The sequence below is a fragment of the Mastigoproctus giganteus genome, chromosome 6 (assembly GCF_048544385.1).
Source record: "Mastigoproctus giganteus isolate SK-2022 chromosome 6, ASM4854438v1, whole genome shotgun sequence".
Classification (NCBI taxonomy): domain Eukaryota; kingdom Metazoa; phylum Arthropoda; class Arachnida; order Uropygi; family Thelyphonidae; genus Mastigoproctus; species Mastigoproctus giganteus.
The window spans coordinates 140,461,770-140,484,088 of NC_143580.1; the positions used below are offsets into that span (position 1 = coordinate 140,461,770).

The window sequence follows — 22,319 nt, forward strand, 5'->3', positions numbered from 1 at the left end:
CCCGCCCTCCAATTTATTTTTTTCTGTGATTGTTATGTTATTTTATTTGGTTAAGTTCTTTTTCACTCTACTGGTTTGCCATGCATCTGGCAAATATCCTATTTTAAATTTAGCTTATTATAAGCAATATGTAGTGGATTGTGCTTTTCTGCTGCCACTGAAGTTAGCTTTCCTACTATTTTTCTCATTTATTTTTAATATATATTTTTATTAATTTATATCTGTCTGTTTAATTGGATTATATATATATATATATATATTTCTTTTATTTATATATATATATATATATATATATATATATATATATATATATTTCTTTTATTTATATACAGGTGATTCACCACCAGTGCGACAAACTTGCAGGAGTTGTAGGGGGCACAAAGACAAATCGGAATCGCATAGCATTGCAGGGTCCGAAATGCCTTCGTCATGCGGTAGAGGACGTTGAACGGGAGGTCGTGTGAACAGCGATTCTGCTGGAAGTCAGCATTTGCGAACCGGTTCCCAAGGCAGTAGGATGGACGAGTATTCAAACGTTGAACTGGCTGACATGCATCTCGCGTATGGAGCTACAGACTGTAATGGGCGCGCCGCTCTGCACTTGTACCAGGAACATTTCCCGCACAGGCGTGCTCCTCATCATATGATTTTGCACGTGTGCACAGAAGGTTACACGAGACTGGTTGTTTCACGAGAGGTACCATGAATCGAGAGCGAACAACAAGGACGTCAGATAATGAGGAGAATGTCCTACGTCTTGCAGAAGGCAATCCGAGTACGAGTACTCGAGCTATAGGCCAACGATTGGGTATTTCCCAGTCCACTGTATGGAGGATACTGTCAACAAACCAAATGAGATCATACCATCTGCACGGCATCCAATCATTGGAGCCTGCGGATTATCCACTCCGGAGGACTTTTGCTACTTGGTTTCTTCAAACAGAAACGGTTCGCAAATGCTGACTTCCAGCGGGATCGCTGTTCACGTGACCTCCCTTTCAACGTCCTCTACTGCATGACGAAGGCATTTCGGATACTGCAATGCTATGTGATTCCAATTTGTCTTTGTGCCCGCTATACCTCCTGCAAGTTTGTCGCACTGGTAGTGAATCGCCCTGTATATAATAGCATTGAGAAAATAAGTGAGAGTGGAGAACAAATGGAGTGAAAAGGAAGATAACAATAGGTATTATGGATCAGGGACACTGCTTAAGCAAAAATACCCTACAACCGTAATGTATAAATATTGGTATGAAGAAGTTTTTGTTCCTTACTATTGAACCTACACTAAACACGAGAAGCGAAATGAATATGAAATGTAGCCATATATGATAGGATGAAGTGACAAAATAAGACGTGAAAAGGCGACTAAATAAGATAGGGTAAGGTGACTAAAAAATGGTAAAATAAGACCACAGTGATAAACACTGCAATGTGGTATTATTTTACTAATTTTACTGCAATCTGTCCTTATTTTACCATTTTTTTTAATTGGCTTTTTCATATCTTATTTTGTCACTTCATCCTGTCATATATCACTACATTTCTTATTCATTTCTTCTATTTCACTTCTCGTGTATACTGTAGGTTCAATGGTAAGGAACAACTATTTCTTCACACTTTCTTCATACCAAAAGAGATATATATATATATATATATATATATATATATATATATACATACACAGCAAGCCCCCGCTATAACGCGGTTCGCTTTACGCTGATTTGCTATAATGCTGTTCATATATTATAACCCGTATCTGACTATAATGCTGTTACAGATCACTATAAAATTCTTTTACAGATATCATTTTTGTATTAACAAAATCGTTTCATTTCATGGAGTTGATAGCTTGAAAATGAATAGCAAAACAGCATTAAAACGTTTCCCACGCTGACTTGAGAAATTTTCTTGCACGCTAATTTAATTGCAGTACAGTGACGTTACGTAATTCCGAGATTAACATTTTAAAAAATGATCAAGTATACTGCTTGTAATATTTGCGTTATATGCATTTATCCGAAGTCTAGTCATCACTTAGTACAGTATTAGACATCGTGCGTAACGGACAGTTTACTCGAACATTGTATCATAATTAATGCAACCAACGCAGTTACATTTTTGAAGAGTTAATAATGGCCGATAAGAATGAAAAAGCAAAAACGCCTGGGTGCAGTACGAAGACTATAAATGTAAGAAAAAGACTGAATTTGAAAATTAAATTAGACATTTTGAAGCGAATCGATTCCGGTCAAAGACAAGCGGATGTGTGCCATAATTTAGGACTTGCAAATTTAACTGTTATAAAAATTATAAAAAAAAATAAAGAATTAATTTTAGCAGTGGGAAAGATAGCTGTTCCACTGCAAGCAACCATGGCTAGGCCAGCTATTAGGATCGAAATGGAAAGACTTGAACTAATTTTATTGAAGATAATATCCAATGCAGAATTCAGTTAAGTTAAATATTATAAAAAAAAAAAAAGAGAGAGAGAGAGAGATTAGCCAATATAATGATCTGAAGAAAACTCACCTAAAAAAAAAAAAAAAATGTGGAACCATTTAAAACTAGTAAGAGCTGGTTGAATAGATTTAAAATCCAGGGAGAAGCCGCAAGTGCAGATCAAGGAGCCGAAACTTTCAAAAAAGAACTTGTTAAAATTATTGAAGAGGGGTATTATGTGTTTTACTTTTCAACAAGTTTTTAACATAGATGAAGCAGGACTTTTGTGGAAACGAATGCCTAAAAGAAGTTTCGTATTGAAAGAAGAAAAAAACGTGCCAGGTTTCAAAGCGGTGAAGGATTGCTTGACTTTATTGTTGGATGGTAACGCTGCGGGGAATTTAAAATTAATACCCTTTGTAGTTTATTTGGAAGAGGGCCAAAGTTCAACCCAAAATCGACACATTTTTCATGATTAAATTTATCAGTTAAATTAAATCAATGATCAATTAAATTCATGATTTTAATTGGAATTTTAAGTTTAATTTTGATACGTAAGTAGTTTACCACATAATTATATACGTATGTAATGCAGAATATTTTATATGTACAAATATTCGAATATTAAATATTTTGACTGATATTTGTGCATCTTTTCACTACCATTTATTATTGATTAGGAAATATCCTATGGCACCGACAGCAACTCACAAATACATATGTTACCTTATGGGAATGCGGAAAATTTAGCGGTGCCCCCCTTTGCTAAGCACCAATTTCTGAATTGCGTGAAATATCACTATATGTAAATGTAACCTGCCAACAATACAGAAATAAGTAAAAATAGAGAAAAAATAAAAAGTAGACCATATCATAATATCGAATTGAATAGAAGAGACTGACCATTATGCCCCATCTCGTCAGTGGCCCCACGAGACCATAATGGTCAGGGAACCACTACATTTCAAATGCTATACAAATCCATGCTGTGAAAGAATGATACTAGGATCACACTGCGTTTTGCACTTATTTCTGCGGTCTAATTTTCGATTCATTTGGATTTAATTAGTATTATATATATATATATATATATATATATATATATATCTGATAATTAAAATAAATATGATATTTAAAATAAAAACATCAGCCAGTAGTACGGCAATAATACAGAGCGAAACGAAACGCAAAATAATATAAAATAAACAAACAGGGAAGGGAAAGTAGAGATAATAGGACAAAAAGGTAGTTGATAATCCCCTGTAAAATTTAGTCAATTAAGTCATTAAACCCAATTAATAAAAAATGTAAATTTAAAATAATGCCAATTATAAATAATTTAGCGGTACCCCCCTCGAAGGTACCAGTTCCAAAAAACGTGAAATATCACCAAAAAAGGGTTAAAGAAACTACCAAAAAAACTAAAATATGGAAATGATAGACTGACCATCATGCCCCATATCGACAGAGGACCACGAGACCAATAATGGTCATGGAATCGCTGCATTTTAATCGTCATACAAATCATCGCAAAGGCAGAAATATCGAAGAACCAAACACCTCCATTCTCTGATAGATCAACCAATGCAGAGGATTTGCATGGCGGTGGTCCTTATGCAGCGAAAAATAAACTATAGAACAGACAGCACTCTTGATCAGAGCCACACCACTGACATAATGCAAGCTTAACCAGCTTATATAATAGAAAGGAAAAGAATAGATGGCGGCACAGGCGCTGCTTATTTAGCATATCAACCCACTACTACCACTAATTTATATTATGTGAGGTAAAAGTTAGGCAAAAGTAATAAAAATAAATAAATATGGCTATGTAGCTATCATTAGATTCTAGTTTTTTTGGTAGTTTCTTTAACCCTTTTTTGGTGATATTTCACGTTTTTTGGAACTGGTACCTTCGAGGGGGGTACCGCTAAATTATTTATAATTGGCATTATTTTAAATTTACAATTTTTTATTAATTGGGTTTAATGACTTAATTGACTAAATTTTACAGGGGATTATCGACTACCTTTTTGTCCTATTATCTCTACTTTCCCTTCCCTGTTTGTTTATTTTATATTATTTTGCGTTTCGTTTCGCTCTGTATTATTGCCGTACTACTGGCTGATGTTTTTATTTTAAATATCATATTTATTTTAATTATCAGATATAATTAGGCATCATGTGGAGGATGTGCATTTGCTGCCTCTAATGATAGCTACATAGCCATATTTATTTATTTTTATTACTTTTGCCTAACTTTTACCTCACATAATATATATATATATATATATATATATATACACAGGGTGTTTCAGTTAAACGTTTCAGAACTTCTAAGAGGGGTAGGGTACATCCTGACAACTCGAAATCATATACCAATGGGCAGAATCGAAAATTCCGAGTTTTAGTGCAGGGAATCTTAATTTCGCACAAGAACGCCAAGTTAGTAGGATGGATGATTACACGAACGCAGAGTTAGCCGATATGCATTTGGCGTACGGGGCTGCAAATTGTAGTGGGCCAGCCGCACAGCGTTTGTACGTGGAACGATATCCGACGAGGCGTATTCCCAGTCATAATTTCTTTGCAAGACTGCACCAGAGGTTAGCTGAGAGAGGTTCATTTGAAAGAGCTGACAGGGACAGGGTAAGAACAGCACGGACTCCAGCCGTCAAACAGAATGTGCTGCAGCATGTACAGGGGAATCCAAGAACGAGTACACGAAGACTAGCAAACGCAGTCGGGGTTTCCCATTGCAGTGTCTGGAGGATTTTCCGAGAACAAGACATGCATCCGTTTCACGTGCAGCGTGTCCAGACACAGCAACCGGAGGATTATGCACCTCGTATTGCTTTCGCACAGTGGTACCTTGGAAAATGTGCTACAAATCCCCTTTTTCCTGCCGAAGTGTTGTTTTCTGATGAGGCATCCTTCAAAAAGGGAAGGAATTTTCAACACGCATAACGACCATATCTGGGCGGTCGAGAACCCGCATGCAATACGACGTCGTGCAGCACAGATTCGATTTTCGGTCAATGTATGGGCCGGTATTATGGGAGATCACCTCATCGGACCTTACCTGTTACCGTGTCGTCTAACCGGACCTATCTACTTGATCATTCTGCAGCAAGTATTGTCACAACTTTTGAGAGATGAACAGATTTCTGCATCGACGCAACAGACAATGTGGTTCCAACACGATGGAGCCCCTGCCCATTATAGCGGAGATGTTCGTAACTACCTGGATGTCACATTTGGTCAACAGTGGATCGGACGTGGTGGTCCCGTGCGTTGGCCTGCTCGGTCACCCGACCTATCATGTCTTGATTTTTATTTCTGGGGTCATATGAAATCGCTAGTTTATGACACCCCTGTTGACAATGCTGAGGAGCTGGTTGCAAGAATCGCAGTAGCTGCCGAAGAAATTCGAAATTCGCCTGGAGTATTCCAGAATGTTCGGATGTCCATACTTCGGAGATGTGAGGCGTGCATTGTAGCCCGTGGAAGAAACTTCGAACACCTACTTTAATCCATGTACCTTTTGCTTCTTTTCATGTATTATTAAAACGATTTCTCACTTACGGTCTCTTTTCTTTATGGTGCTTCTGTGTACAACACCGCTTCAGGAAAGCATTTCCGACCCCACATTGCTATATGATTTCGAGTTGTCAGAATGTACCCTACCCCTCTTAGAAGTTCTGAAACGTTTAACTGAAACACCCTGTATACACATACAGTGGCAGACAAAAAAATTGCATTACAATTTTGTAAATAATGTTTTGTGTTGTAATGTGGGTTGCAGAAATGTTCGAAATGCATTTGTTAGATGGAAATATATATATCTCTGTGAATGAAATCCAATAAAAAGACTCCACCTGATATACTTAATTGCCATAAATATCTTCCCAAAGGGTAAAATGCATAATGAATGGAAATATGAGAAATCATGCAAATGGCAATAACGACAACCAAACATACATTTTATTGCATTTACATGTATAAACTGAAATGACACGTTAACATAAAAGTATTATGTACTGTAAATCAGCAAAATAAATCCTCAATATTTTGTTGTTCCTCTTTGAGCTGCAATTGCAACCTTGCAACAATCTGCAGTAGAGTTAATCAATTTCTGGATATACAGTTGCTCAATTTTGTGGTACCACATACAGTGCTGTATTGTGAGTTGAATTGCGTACTTGTTGACTTCAGCTGAATCGTACTTGTTGACTTCTTCTGAGCAATTTTAGATAACATTATGCACTAGCAATTTTCGATAGGGTTCAAATTTGGCCTGTCGCAGCTCTAGCCAAACACTGTAATGCCAGCATTTCTGAGGTATGATTGCACCTTAAGGGAGAAAAATGACGGAAAACATTGGTGTAAGTATGTTTTAAGCCTTGTGAGACAAGAAGACAAACTCATCATTAAATCTAAATAGCATAAAACTTACCAATTTTGCTGTGTGGCAAGGTGCTGAGTCCTGTTGAAAAATGCAATTTTGAACGTTTGTGTGATGATCCCTAATAACAGGTTTCAGGCACTCCTCCAAGATAGCAGTGTAGGTTTCTGCATTCACCGTTCCGTTAATAAACTTAATTCACCCCACCCCTTTGCTTGTTATGCCTCCCCAGACCATCTGACTGGCGGGGAACTTTTACGGTCGATATTATGCAGTCAGGATGGTGTGTCTCCGATTTTCATCTTCTGACATATTGCTTCTCATCCGAGCCATGCAGGTTGAATTTCGATTCATTAGAAAAGATGACGGTGTCCCCTTGCTCTTTTATCCATGAAATATGCGTTTTAGCCAAGGAGGTCGCTTCTTCCTAATTTGTTGGGTCAACAAAGGCTTCTTCTTGGGCCAATAGGCATGTAGACTACATTCTGAAAGCTGTCTTTGGTGCTAGTTCGTGCACTTGTTTCAACACAGAGGCCATCTAAAAGATCAGGAGCACTAACATGGCGGTTATGAAAGCATAGCCGTTTCAAATATTGATCTTGGGAAGGCATAGTCACTCTCTTACGGCCTGATCCAGGTCTTCTCTCCACATCGAAATCTGGAATCACATCTCCTCGACTCAGAAGAGTACAAGGCTTTTACTAAGTATGCACAGGAGCTTTTGCTCAATGCAGGACATTAATTGCCATCCACAGAGAACACTGGCATGGACCTTATTGATGCATGCTATGGAATTGACTATATGACTAAACTGATTGGAAATGGACAAACTACCTAGATAAACTGACCTGATATAAATGACCAACAAAATAAATACTTCTAATGAGAGGCAACTGAAAAATGACAACACCCAAATTGACAACCCTGGACTTGAAACTGCACCTTGACACTCACTGGACAGCATACCCTAGGGACCCATTGGGAACTGACATGTACTACTAATCAAATTACTGACTTGAAACAATGACAGTGAAATCAAACCGAAAAAACTTTTCTGTGGAGAACACTGTCATGAAGGGACAGGTGGGCATGGCGTGAGATGCCAATACTGGCTTCAGCTGGTCTGGCCATTGTGGGATTGTTACTGATCGCCTGATAGTGACCTCCCCCTAACTTTCTCATGGTGGCTCTACCACCCTAAACACCTTACCTGTTCTTAATAGTTTCCTTCTATGGAGGGTGGGTTGCCTTCACAGGGGTGCCCTTATATCCATTTAATTTCTAACTCCTTGTGGAAGTCTTCCTGTCATCTACCACCTTTACCTTCACCATAACTGTCTGTCATCTCCACTCCCCTTTCCAGTAAAAATTTCTTTTTTTTTTTCTTTTTATTTTTTTAAGTGGTCCTCCCTAATAAAAATTCCAGGATTTGCCTAGCCAAAGAACTGTTACCCTCCTACCTTGCCAACCTTCCTGTGGTAGTGGATGTCAACTAGCGGACTGTGGTGTTCCCTAGGCCAAGAGGCCAGACAAACAACAGACCAACGTAACCTAACATAATACGATGCAAACTGCACACTATCTGGCCTTTACAGAGATTTTATTGCCTCAAATTGCTAGTTTGTGGAGTTGGGGAAACCCTTGAGCTGCTAGACTAGGGAACACTATGTCCTCACTTAAAACTTTTATGTATAATGCCCTAAAAAAAAAAATTGTCACTTTTGTGTTTTATTCATAGTTTAGCCACTGATTATTATTTGTGATAACTGTATATGTATAGAATTATGTAGAAGTCGAAAAATTTAATTAAAAATATAAAAAAGAAAAAGAAATGAAAAATTGCCAAAAAAGAAGAAATTACTGCATAGATTTATTGGGAATTCTGTGCTATAAATGGCCCCATCGCTTTTGCTAGGTGTGTGGATTACATTAGTGTTCTACTGGAGGCATGCTTGGGCTTGGTGCTGACAATGTCCTGTTTACTTTGAACAGTTGTAGAGTTAAGCTTCTTTCTATAAATTTTTCTGTAACATTCAGTTGAGTGATCCAAGTCCCTGCAGACATGTGAACTCTGTTTTACCACGGGATTCATTTCTTCAATAATTGACTGTCTCATTAATTAAAGTGAAAATTCATCTGAGTTTCTTTTTTTGTAATTTGATGAGTTAGCTGTCCTTCAGATCTGTCCTCCCCTCCACAGGAGGAGAGTTTTCTTTTTTTTTTTCTTTCCTCAGTCATCAGAAGTTGCATTCGTCCTCTCCAATTGAAGCAGGTTTTCCTTTGACAGTGCTTCATTATGCAAATTTAAGAACTCTATCATCATTTCCTCAACCTCACTGAAACCCATATCTTGTAAAAATTTTAAAAATGCCCATTGGTTTATCAAAGCCTTGGAAATCAGACATTTTCCAACCATATTTTCTGCGACACTAAATTTAACATTGAGTGTTTGATTTCATTCCAAGAATTTTTATTTAAAGAATATTTTTATCCCAGATGTAGATTAAATGTGTAGATTGTCCCTTGATCCATACGTTGGATCAAGTCTGTTGTATTGTTTGGGAGAAATGTGACTCTAATATTATTATCGGGCTTCACATTTAAGTTAACATTGCTGCTTCTAAACAGTGTCCAGGAACATTGTTAAGAAGCAGCAATGCTTTATGTGCAATTTTATTAGATTTGCAATATTTCTCTACAGCAAGGCAGAAATAAACCATTCTTCCAAAATCTTCCGAGTTACCTATCCTTTCTGATTTGATTGTTGCACAACTGCAAGAGAGGTTTTCTTATACCCTCTTATGACCCTTGGATTCTAACTTAATATGCTAGCATGGGCTTAAACTTAAAATCCCCTTCAGCATTTCTCTTAAAAGTAGGTTAAACCTATATTTTGCCACCTTAAACCCAGGTGTGAACTTTTCTTTTTTGGAAGTTCTGCATATTTTTTTCCAAAGAAGAGAGGTCTCATCTGCATTGAAGATTAGTCTGTACTGCAAAACTATGCATTGCAGAGTTTTGCAGTACACTTTTACTTCCTCGAAATCATCAATTGCCTCATCATTTAATTTCAATTTGTGTTGATTAGTTTTTTCTTTTTTTTTATACTAGTAGTAAATTAATAAGAGGAGTTTACCTCAATATAGTACGTGGAACACTTCCGTATGATACCCTCCAGAAATAAAAACGAAAAAATCGACAACTTACCGGTACATTAAAGTAAAGTATAAATAATTAAAGTAAAATATAAATAATTAAATAATCAATTTAACACAATTCAAAATCAATTCAAAACAATTAAAATTCAAATTAACGCAATTAAAAGAATCTAACGAAAATATTCAAAACGATTTTAGGAAGGAAAATCGTTTTGAATATTTTCGTTAGATTCTTTTAATTGCGTTAATTTGAATTTTAATTGTTTTGAATTGATTTTGAATTGTGTTAAATTGATTTTGAATTGTGTTAAATTGATTATTTAATTATTTATATTTTACTTTAATTATTTATACTTTACTTTAATGTACCGGTAAGTTGTCGATTTTTTCGTTTTTTCCGTTTTAATTTCTGGAGGGTATCATACGGAAGTGTTCCACGTACTATATTGAGGTAAACTCCTCTTATTAATTTACTAATATTATTATCAACGTAGAACATATTGAGTATTACAGCTCTGATTCACACTATCTAATTTTTTTTTATACATATATGCTAAAACCATCCAGAGTTTGTAATGAAACTTTCAGTGGATATGGATTCACTTTTTAAACCTTCAGAGGGACTCTTGGCTTTCTCTTGAATTATTGTGCTTTACTGGATATGTTTGTTTTTCAATCCAAATTATTTGCAAGGTTTTCTGCATCGATAATAACAATGTCTTTGATATATGGAGGAAATCCAGAACTCTTCTAGCAATCCTTTAAAGTAGCATACTGATATTTTCAAGATCATATATACCAGCATATCCCACTCTATAATATATTGATCTTTTAAAGACCCTATGTAACAGTATATGATCCATACCTGCAGGGTGTGGGGAGGGGGGAGGAAAGTTACTTATGGAAGTAACTTTTTCTGCTGCTCCAGTGACTAATCCAAATGGTGGCAGAAAGAGACCATCTGAGAGAAGTCTGAAGTCACCATTGGAGAGGCAGTATAGTGAGCTGCTATTTTAGATGCTGAAGGCAGTAATGGTTCACTGAAGCAGCAAATGAGCTGTCATTTTGAATCAGCCACTAAAGGCAATAATAAGCCAATACAGTAGACCCCCCCTCTTTATGATATTAATCCGTTCCAGAGACCATCATATCGTAAAAATATCATAATGTGAACCCGATAACACTTTTTTTGGTAATTCGTTTCAAGACCTCAGAAGTTGAAATTTTTGCCATATAACTAAGCTGTTTATTTCTTTCTAAAAGGTGATTTTTATATAGAATATGTTTATATACCTTCTGTTAGCTGAGAGGAAGGACCACGTTGTCTGGTCGGAGACAATTATAACCCCATCATATAGGCCTTGGAAGTTGAAATTTTCACTTTATAATTAAGCTATTTATCTCTTTCTCTCTCTCTCTCTCTCTCTCTAAAAGGTGATTTTTATAATGGAAATTGTGTTAGTTTTATATAGAATACAGTCAATGTGTTTACATACCCTCTGTTAGCTGAGAGGGTATGTAAACATCTGGTTGGAAACAATTGTAAGCCCATCGTAAAGTGAAATAAGTAGGTGCTAGTTAACACGATCACTGGTTAATAGAATTGGCACTTTATAGAATCAAATTTCAGAAAACCGATTCAGATCATTAAAATGCACTACACTTTCATCGTTATCAGATATGTTCGGTTATAAGAATCAAATTTGAATGCCTTTGTGATATTTTTCTAAATCACATTTCTGGAGGTCACTACCATAAAACATTAAAAACAATTTGCAGTTTACAGTTTATTGGGCTTTTCTGTTAGTGTTTATTGGGCTTATCTATTATAAAAAGGTAATAAAATTTATCTTATTGCAATAATACCTTGAATTCTGGGTTTTTACGTTATGGTGAAATGTTTTTACTATTTTAAAAAATTTACTATTTACTATTTTTTACTATTTTTCTGGGTTTTTACTATTTTAAATTGTACAGCCCAAAAACAAATGTCAGTGAACAGAAATATCAATTAGTATTTACATTACAGTATTAATTATGTATGTAATTAGTGTAAATTTATTTTTATTTTGCTAACCTGCAGAAAATAATTCTTCCGATTTTCATATATTTAATTTTGTTATTTGGTAAGGTACTAAAGTGTAAATTTGTGCTTTATATCTTTTCTTTTATAGCAATAATATATGGATAATATTCCTCCTATTTTCGCTTATTAGAATTGCCATTTAATAGAATTAAAATTCAATTCGCAAACGTGATATAACAATGAAATGCTCTTGCTACATATCGTATTTTATTATGGAGAGTCCATAGTAAAAATATGATTGTGCAGTGAACCAGTCGTTTATTAGAATCGCCATTTAATAGAATTAAAATTCAATTTGCAAACGTGACATCACAATGATCTGCTCTTGCTACATGTCGTTATAGTGAACGGTATTTTATTATGGAAAGTCCATAGTAAAGTGGGGCCACTGTATCTCAGATCAGTGACATGAGCAGCATTATCAACCACCACCACCATCTGGATTATTCACTAAGGTAGATCAATGAAGATCTGTTTAGGTAAGTTACTAAGGCAGTGGTTTTGAAACTTTATGTATGACATCCCTTTTTTTTAACAAAACAGAACCCCCATCTTTCATAAAATGATCTATGCAAATAAATAACTTTCTTAGCTTAAATTTATTAATTTTATTCATATAAAATTAAGAATTTGTTACAGTTTTTATAACTACACACAAACAAATTTAAATTTACACTAAAAATAACATAACACACACACATATTTATTTAAAATCCTTTATAATTTTCATGTTAATACAGATAAGTAATGAGGAAACAAAAGACAAACTCTAATAGCACCATGCAGCTGTTAATTTCCACTGCCCATGTGGGCAGTGGAAATTAGCATTTGGTATTTAAAACAAATATACACCTTTAAACATATTTATTAATTTTCGTATTTATAACATATAAGTTATACGCATAACTTATAATAACATTATTATTAATGTGATGGGTGGTATTGTTTTTTGGCGCAGTTTCTCAAAACATGGTGCCACTGATGATATTGCTAAACATAATTCTTTTTCAACCATTAATCAAGGTCGATATTTTGTCTTTACAACAACTACAACAGAAACCCTATTTCATGCAGGTAACATGTTACAAATAGTAGCAAAACTTGTATTGTTGTTTTTTTTTTTTTTGTTAAATTAGAGAACTTTTTATTCACTTGTGGCCAAAACAGAATCAGATTTTCAGGTTCAAAATTCTTGTTTTTCAACATATTGTTACAAAACAACTCTGTTGTTCCTTATAGTTCAAATGGAGTAAATCACTTGCATCAAACATATTTATCGGCACCTCCATAGCCAGGTGGGCAGGAGCAGCAGTGCATAGCACAGGCTTCTTGATTAGACCGGGGTTCAAGCCTGTGAGCCACCAAATAATGAGGATGCAGAAAGGTCAGGGAATGACCACCGCATATCTCCCAAGCAATATGGCATTAGTTGTTGCTAATGCTCCTAAAAACCAAATAATAACAACAACAACAACAATATATTTATCTGTAAAAAATGGGTTCTTTATCCATTCATATTTAGAAATATCTAGATCTTTAAAATAAAACTGGAATTGCTTCTGTAGAGTGGTCAAGTGATTATTAAGCAAGTTTGTATTTCATTTGTAAGGCAGATATTTTTTTAAATTGGGAAACAAAAAAATATACTTTTGTAAATTTATTATCCATAGCTGTAGCATTTTTCATAAATGCAGCCACTTTATCTCTCTGGATCAGATTATGAATTTGAGGACCTTACATTGATATATTTAAAGTGCCCAGTTTTTTAAAAATATTTTCCAAAATATTTGTTATAAATTGAATTTGATTCATCATTATTATTGTCACTAAATAAAATGGCAATTTCTTTTGCCATGTGCCAATTTACAAGTATTTTGGCATGAGAAAGCCAGTGTGTTTCACACTAATATTATAAACATGTCCTATGTTTTTTCCCCCATATTGTCACACAGTTTTGCAAAGAGACTTCCTTTTAATGGACAGTGTTTTTTAAAGTTGGTTACTCTTGTAACAACTTGAAAAACTGTAGTGCCTCACTCATATTTCTCAATAAAAGTGATTGATTGTCTGTGAAGCATGTAGTCAACGAGGGGCTATATTTTTAACTAGCATTTGCAAATTTATTTCGTCCTGCCCTAAATTGAGCTCTGTCAATGCAGAGTCCAGTAACAGTTTTCCTACATTATTTATAATTTTCATTACAAAATCTGGCCATTATATTAAATTTTTATTGATGTGGTATTACCATCAATAGTAGGTTTGCAAAATAACAAATCTTCCTTAACAGTTTCAACAACATATTGTACATGTGTTGCATCTTTAAATACATCTCTTGATGTGAGCATCTTTAAATACATCTCTTGCTTCATCCATTTTCAGTGCAAAATATGATTATTTTAATTTCTCAGTTAATCGATTATAAAGGTCTTTGGACATATTAGCAATTCTCCTTCCCACTATATTATCTTCCTTTTCAAACCATTTGAACCTAGCATCATTTTGTCCATACCAGTAGCTGCAGGTAGCACCACCATTTCTCCTATTTAATGAGGCTTTTTATGTTTAATAATTCTGTAAGCAATCTTATACAATGCAATTAGTCCATCCTTTTGATGTCAGTTGTAGTTTTTGATCAAGTTTGTTTTTACTTATTAAAAGCTTCTGAAATATTCTCTTGCCTTGGTCGTTGGGTGCATGTGAGGAGAGACTGCCCAAAACTGATTGCCTCTTTGAAGGCCAAATTACAGAAAATATTGGAGGACATTTACCAAAAACTAGTGGAGAGTATTCTGTGGGGACTCGAGGCTGTCATAAAGGCTAAAGGTTTCAGCACGTTATTAGTTTTCTTGTAAATGAAGGTTATTTGTTAATATGCAGGTGTCCAGATATTAATGGTAGGGCAGTGTATATGTGAAAGGTGATATATGCATGTATTAGTTTTGTATATTTCACTACACTGCATCAAATTAGTAAGAATACATTGGATAGTACTTGTACTGACAAAAGTACATAATGCTTGGTGGGACTATTCAACTCCTTTGCTGTTCAGTCTTGTGAGTGGGAAATTTGTAAAATAAAATACAGTATGTCATACTAAATCATAATATTATGCTATCAGACTAAAAAATCATGCAAAAAGAAATTTTGCCCATGAGGATTTCTTGGAATCACAAAGCCTCAGTGAAACAATAAAAAAAAAACATAGCTGCCCACTCTCTTGTGTTCATGACAGTCTGTGTTTTTGTCTTGATTTGATCCTTTTTCCACCTTGCTGTCATAACACGTCTTTTTTTCTTTTCAAAAAAATTGTAAACTATTACTTCAAAAAGATTGAGGAAAACCTAAGTTAAATCAGAATTCTAAGATCTATAATTGTGATGAAATGGTAGTCTATTACTGTGTCCTCCCAGAAGATGGTCTCATGTTCTCAAATGAAAAAACCATGTAGAGCCAAGGTGAGCAAAGAAAGAATAATAGCCCCCTCATTGCATACAACTGGGCAGAACTGGATAAGAGAAAGCTGCTCATCATCGGTAAATCGTCCAACCCACTTATGCCTGTGTGGAGTACAGTCAGTATCAGTGAAATACGTGTCCAGCTGCAGTGCCTGGATGATCTATTCTATATTTAAAGAATGGCTCATAGAATTCGACAAAGACATGGCTAGGTGACAGCTTAAGGTATGTTTCCTGCTAGATAATTACACATCCCACAAAACTGATGTTAAGACTCAAGCTGTAGAAATTTGTTTTTCTTTCCCCACCATAACCATACAACCATTAGATGAAGGAATTGTTAAAATTTAAAAATACAATTACTGTAGCAGTACGATGAGAAAGGTTATTTGCTAGATTGTCAGCAGGAGATTTATCAAAGTGCAACAAAACTTGTAAGGTACATTACGTGGACTCTAGTTAAGCTGAAACAATCCAGAATTGTTTTATTTTCAGCCTCACCACTGATTGTTCGAAGTTTCTTAGTGATTTTCAAGATAGGTAGAGGTAGATGGTGACATCAACAGAAGGGGAACTCACGAATAAGGAATTATGCAGGTCATGGAAAATGAAGAAATGAAGCAAAATGAAACATGGAAAGAGAAGCTGTTGCTGATCCATCAAATACAGCTATGATGGAAGTTCTAGACACCCTTAGGAATTGCATCTATGCTAGAGGACTGCAACTGGGAGATTCTTTGACTGATTGAGAAAACAGCTTAAGAGCAAAAATATACAAAACCATTAAGCAAAAAAACTTTAATTTTTTTAAAAGTATATAAATCAGACCATTGGCTATTTTCTTATTGAGTATGTTTCGTTGCAATATTGCACAAATTTGTTATTGAGATTGGATGCTAATTTTAAAACTTATTACATGTAATTTAGCCACTTTGTAGACAATGTATTACCGTTCACATTTCTAGCTGTTTTGATGTGTTTATTTAAAGCTACTATAAAGTACAGGGTGGGGGGCAGAGAAACCCGACGATTTTTGAAATGAAATAATGTACTGAAATTTTGGTTTTATATTTAATGATTACTATCATTAGGAAGTACATTTGATGCCATTTTATTTTTTAAAGATCACATCAGTGAGACATCTGTTATTTCTCAGACATTGTTCCAGTCTGCCTTAAAAGATTTCTTATCAATTTCTGGAACATTTTTCCTTGAATTGTTTCAGCTTTGTCACTTATTCTTTGTTTTAATTCTTCTATGTTTGCTGGTCTAGTGGTGACACAATTCTGACTCCACAAAACATACACTTTACTCTTAAGATATATCCCCACAGCCAGTAGCCACAAGTAGTTAAATCTGGATTATGTCCCGGCCATGGAACATCACCGTTCGATGAAACCATATGCCCTGGGAACGTTACGTGCAACACGCTCATTGTTGTCCTCACCATATGAGCATTTTTCCCATCTTGCTGGAACCTTAAGGTTTTAAGATCAATTCTGTGGTGATGCAGTTCTGGCTCCATGAAATTTTGTAGTATTTCTGCATAGCAATCTGATATAACCGTACTACCTCCATTGTCTTCAAAGAAGTAAGGGCCTATGATCCCAATTGATGCAACCTACACAAGACAGTAACTCTCTCACTGTGAAGATGACATTGATGGAACTGTTTTGGATTTTCACCTTCCAATAGTGAAAATTCTGTTTGTTGATGCAACTTGAAAATTTAAAATGTGCCTCATCTGTCATAAGCAGAACATTCCTCAGCCATAATCCAGGGGAATTGTTCAGAAAATTGAGATCTTTATGCAAAATTCTGTGCAAGGAAATTCTCAGGGTAGCGGATTGCTTCCTGCCAAACCTTCCTGCAGCATAAACTCCAAAGGACAGATCTCACATTTTCAACATTCTGCAGTGTTTGTACTCTTTGCACAACATCCGGAGATTTCTTCTTCACTTTAAAAGCACTTTGCCAAAAGTTCTGTATCCATAGCTTTATCGTGTTATGGCTGGGGACTAAGCCATGATGAGAGATATTAAAGTGAGTGTGAAATAAGCATGCCATTGTGGTAACAGTCGCCATTCTTGAAATATGTTTTAATAACAAAAGCACAATGTGTTTTATAGTTCACTTCTCCACTGTTAATGAAATGGCATGAGGTCATCTCATTCCATTTCATAAGGCCTCATGCCATCTGACCTAGGTCTCACTCCACTGTTGTTGCTGCAATAATATGATGAAATTTGTCAGGTTTTTCTGCCCCACCCTGTAATTGCATTTTTGTGTGTTTTTTCTTTGATAAACGAAAAGATGTGAACAATTTATTTATCCTATAAAATTATTAATATATTATTACATAAACACACCACTATGACATGTCTATGGGAGATTGCGCATCTTCCATATGCATGTACATAGTGCAACATGTGCATCTTTGGTGTGGCAGCTCTTTGCCTGTGATTCTGTAAGGTCTTTCTCAATAATCACATATTTTACTTTGAAAAATTGTTATGCAATTAAGTGTTACAGTCTGTACTTCATTGCTGCATATGACTAAGGGTCACTGTTATGAATAAAACTTTGACTCAGAATTTTTGAAAATGACAGTCTGCAATTAGTATTAGCAGTGGCAAAGGATGCAAGAAAGCAAGCATATACAGTATCAGCAAAAAAAAAACCAAAAAAAAAAAAAAAAAAAAAAAAGACCAACACCTCCCGTTTCACCTCTTCATTCCCTTCAGTAGTTTGTCTAGTTTTTCCTTGAATTGGAAGTTTGTTCCAATAACAGCCACCTGTTGGCTAAAGGCAAATTTCTGCACATCTATTCTGCAACCATCCTTCCTCAATTTGAATTTGTGCTTCCTCATGTGTGTGGTCTGAGCAAGTGGAAGAACCCCATCAGCACTGAGTTTGTTCGATCCATTCAAAGCCTTAACACCTCAGTCATATCACCTTGCTGGTGCTTAAGTCTCCAGATGCTGCAATTTGCACAACTGAAGATTTTCTTGGTAAGAGTGCTCTTTGTTCCACTCATCAATCTCGTTGCCCTTCTCTGTACTCGTTTCAGCAGCACCACATCCTTCCTAAAGGTCAGGTCACATCAAGATGCGGCCTGACCATTGTCTTATACAATGGGATAATCACTTCCTTATCATTGCTAGCAAAATTCCTGAATTTCATTGACAAAATGCCATGAGCTGTCCTGGCAGCCTATCTAAATTGCCTAGAGAACTTCATATCTGACTGCACAATTACCCCAGGACTTTCTAATTTTCCACCACCCTGAGTGTAGTACCACACAGTTGGTATGTTACTCTGGGGTTACTGTTACTCACATATAGTACTTTGCATTTATTAATGTTAAACTTCAATTCCTATTTCTCAGCCCATCTGCCTAACTTTTCTAGATCCAGTTGCAGTAGCATACTATTGTTACTGACATTAACCATCCTGCCAACCTTTTTATTGTCTGCAAACTTTTACATCAAGACTGATATGCCTTCATCAATATCATTGATAAATATACAAAACAACAATGGGCCTAACACCAAAACCTGGGGGATTCCACTAATAACATTAGTCCACGAAGAGCAATGTCCATTGACTACCATTCTGTGTTCTCCCATTCAATCATTCCTTTATCCATAGCTACAACTTGCCCTTAATGTCACTTCTCCAATTTGTACTGCAGTCCAATTTCTATGTGCAACTATATGAAAAAATAAACGTTAGCTCCATGGAGCCGAAGGTGGATCCGTGAATAACGTCATGTGAAATGAAAAAATACAATTTAAGCTTAATAAAATCAGTTTTATTTTATTCGTTATTTTCATTTACAATCAACAATAAAGGTTTGTGGTAACCTTTATTGTTGCATGTTTGCACTGTTCTTTTCGATGTTGATGGTTGGACATCTGCCTCTAATTGATCTTGTTTACGCTTATGACTCTCTCTCTCTCTGCTGACTTTGGTGCTTGCTTTTCAATGTTAGATTTGTGTTTTTGTCGAAATCTTTGAACACATTTAATTGATGTAACTTTCGGCATCGTCACAACTTAACTAAATGAAACACAACTGCACTGCTCGACAAATGCAAAGTACCTGAATGAAGTAGTTACTTTAACTAGTTGTTCAACTCTCGAAAGCTAAAACCTCAATTTGAAATCTAGTTATATATCCTTGTACAGCTCTCAAAGGGCAACAATTTTGTTGTTTACTGTTTTTGTCTAGCATTTATAGTTTTCAAGATATTGCGGAAACAAACTTGAAAATGCTCGAATTTTTCAACTCTCTCAACTTTGCATCGCTATTACTCGGGAACCACAAGAGCTACATCAAAACTATTTATAGTTGTAAAAACTACTTTTCCTTCTGAACAATTTTGCTACTTACTGTTTATGTCTATCTATCATAGTTTAGAAGTTACTGAAAATAACCAAGGTACAACGGCAAATGACCAAAATGTGAACATTTTAGTTTTTTCGAAAAAAATGATATTAAATATCAAAAATTCTGATTTTTTTCTTGCATATTCATTGATGGCATTATATACCCGACAAAATAAGTATAAATTGTTTATACTATTGTCTATTAGTTTCAGAGATATAACAGTGGTTAGACGTTTTACTTTTCGTACAGCTGAGCGCCGTAGGGTACCCCCATCATAGACGTTATTCACGTCAAAACTTTCCTGAAATCCAAGTATAAGATATCAAAATTATTTTTTGCATTTAGTTCCTTTGTTACATCACTGTATCCAATCAAATTGGTCAGTCGAGATTTCCCTTTAACCTACATACCCATACTGTGTCTGAACTATAACTGCGGTCTTGTCTAGATGATCCCACATTACTTCTTTTACCAACGACTCCATTATTTCCTGAACAGAAATTAAACTAACAGTTCTGTATTTATATGTGTCATCCTTTTTGAATTGTGGATACATTCACACATCTTCATTCCACGGGGACCTCCCCCGAATCCAAGGATGCTCTCATAATTATGGCTAAGGATTTGCTTACTTCCTTACTGCCTCCATTAATGTAATTAGATAGATCCCTTCCACCCCAGGTGCCTTTGTTATATTTAACTTCTCTCTTCAATTTCTCTTTCACTTCCTCTCAGTTATTACAAAATCATTTAGCTTCCTGTTAAAGAGCTTGATAAACTTCTGGCTTTCACTTCCCATACAGAATTCCTCATGTGCGAATGTAGATGCAAATACTGAGTATTTTGTAAATTACTTTTGAAAAGCTCGAGATCAGTTTGTAAGCTACCTGAGCAGGATCATCAACAGTCGAACTATCGCTGTCAAGTGGACCAATCTGATCAACCCCCTTCCTTTTAGAGTTTACATAAGTAAAGAAGTCTGCTGTTTTTCTTTGCATCCTTTGCCAAATGTTTCTCATAATCTGCCTTCACTTGCCTAACTTGTGACTTGACTTGTGACCTTTGTGACTTGATTACAGACTAGCTTATATCCAACATAAACTTCTGTGTCACCTGATAATTTATATGCACCCCATGCATTTTTTCTCTGCCATTAGTTTCATTAGTTCATAATCAGTATTATAATCACTTTGTGTCTTGAGGCGCCTCCGTAGCCAGGTGGGAAGGAGCAGCAGTGCGTAGCAAACGCTTCTTGATTAGACCAGGGTTCGAGCCCTTCACCACCAAATACGGAGGATGTGGAAAGGTCAGGGAATGACCACCGCATATTCCCGGAGCAATATGGCCTTAGTTGCTAATGCTCCTAAAAACCAAATAACAACAACTTTGTGTCTTGCAGGTAACAGTAAATCTATGAACAATAAAATCCTAGGTAAGCTAATGTTTGAAAGGCTTACTGTGCTATAAACAATCCTCTGGCTGTGTTTTAATATGAAATGTGTACGTTGTCACTAAAATTTTATTTCTAGTGAATGCAAACTTTAAAACCTCCATGCTTTTTCCAAAAAAAATCTTGTTTTCTTCTTGATTTTGTTTACCTGATCTCTCAATTTTCAAAAGTCAAAACTAGGCAGCTATGAAAACAAAAGGACAGCATTTCACAAACCTTGACCATAGGGCTGGGTTGAGCAGTAGTAGGTTTAGACTAAGAATGGCCATAGATTAGAGGCTCTGTTTTAGAGAAGACCATTATCAACTTGTGTTGGGGAAAGATAACTAACATTAACTGCGTACTCTGTAGGGTATTCAAGATAGTTAGGTGTGTAGTTTATGATCAAAACCATGGCTTGTTGGTAGATTTGGGGGTTATTAAATTGTTTCCTTTTATGTTTTTCATTTTACTGAAGTATTGTAGTTCCTGATTAGATTGGAGCGTACTCTTTGAAATACTTTTTTATATCATTTTTAATTTCATCTATTTCATTTTATTTTATTGGAATAAAGTAAAATACATATTTTATGTTCTTTGAAAGTCATAGCTGCAGAGATGTGGTAGCAAATATTGTGTATTTTTATAAATGCTTTTAAAAATATTCCTAATTCACTGCAGTGTAATATTAAATGCATACAACTATAAAATTAAAAATATCTGTGAAAGTTGCAATATTAATGTGAATATGGTTCTGCAGTATATTTTTGACATTTCAAATGCATCATAAGTTGATAGAATTGGAGATGTATACTGTAATTGTAAAAAAAAACAAAAAAAACACAGTATTGCACTTATTTGATATTTTATAAGCTTTGAACCTGCTTTTGTAAAATTTCTGGGTATACCATTTTGAGGCAAAAAAAAATTTTAAATTTAAACCAAATAAAAT

General features: G+C 35.3%; 1 protein-coding gene across 1 annotated transcript in view; it reads left to right on the forward strand.

Moving 5' to 3' along the window:
- Positions 1–22,319, forward strand: part of LOC150084621 (serine/threonine-protein phosphatase 2A 56 kDa regulatory subunit gamma isoform-like) — a 387,095-nt gene that overhangs the window by 13,207 nt on the left and 351,569 nt on the right. The window lies entirely within an intron of this gene.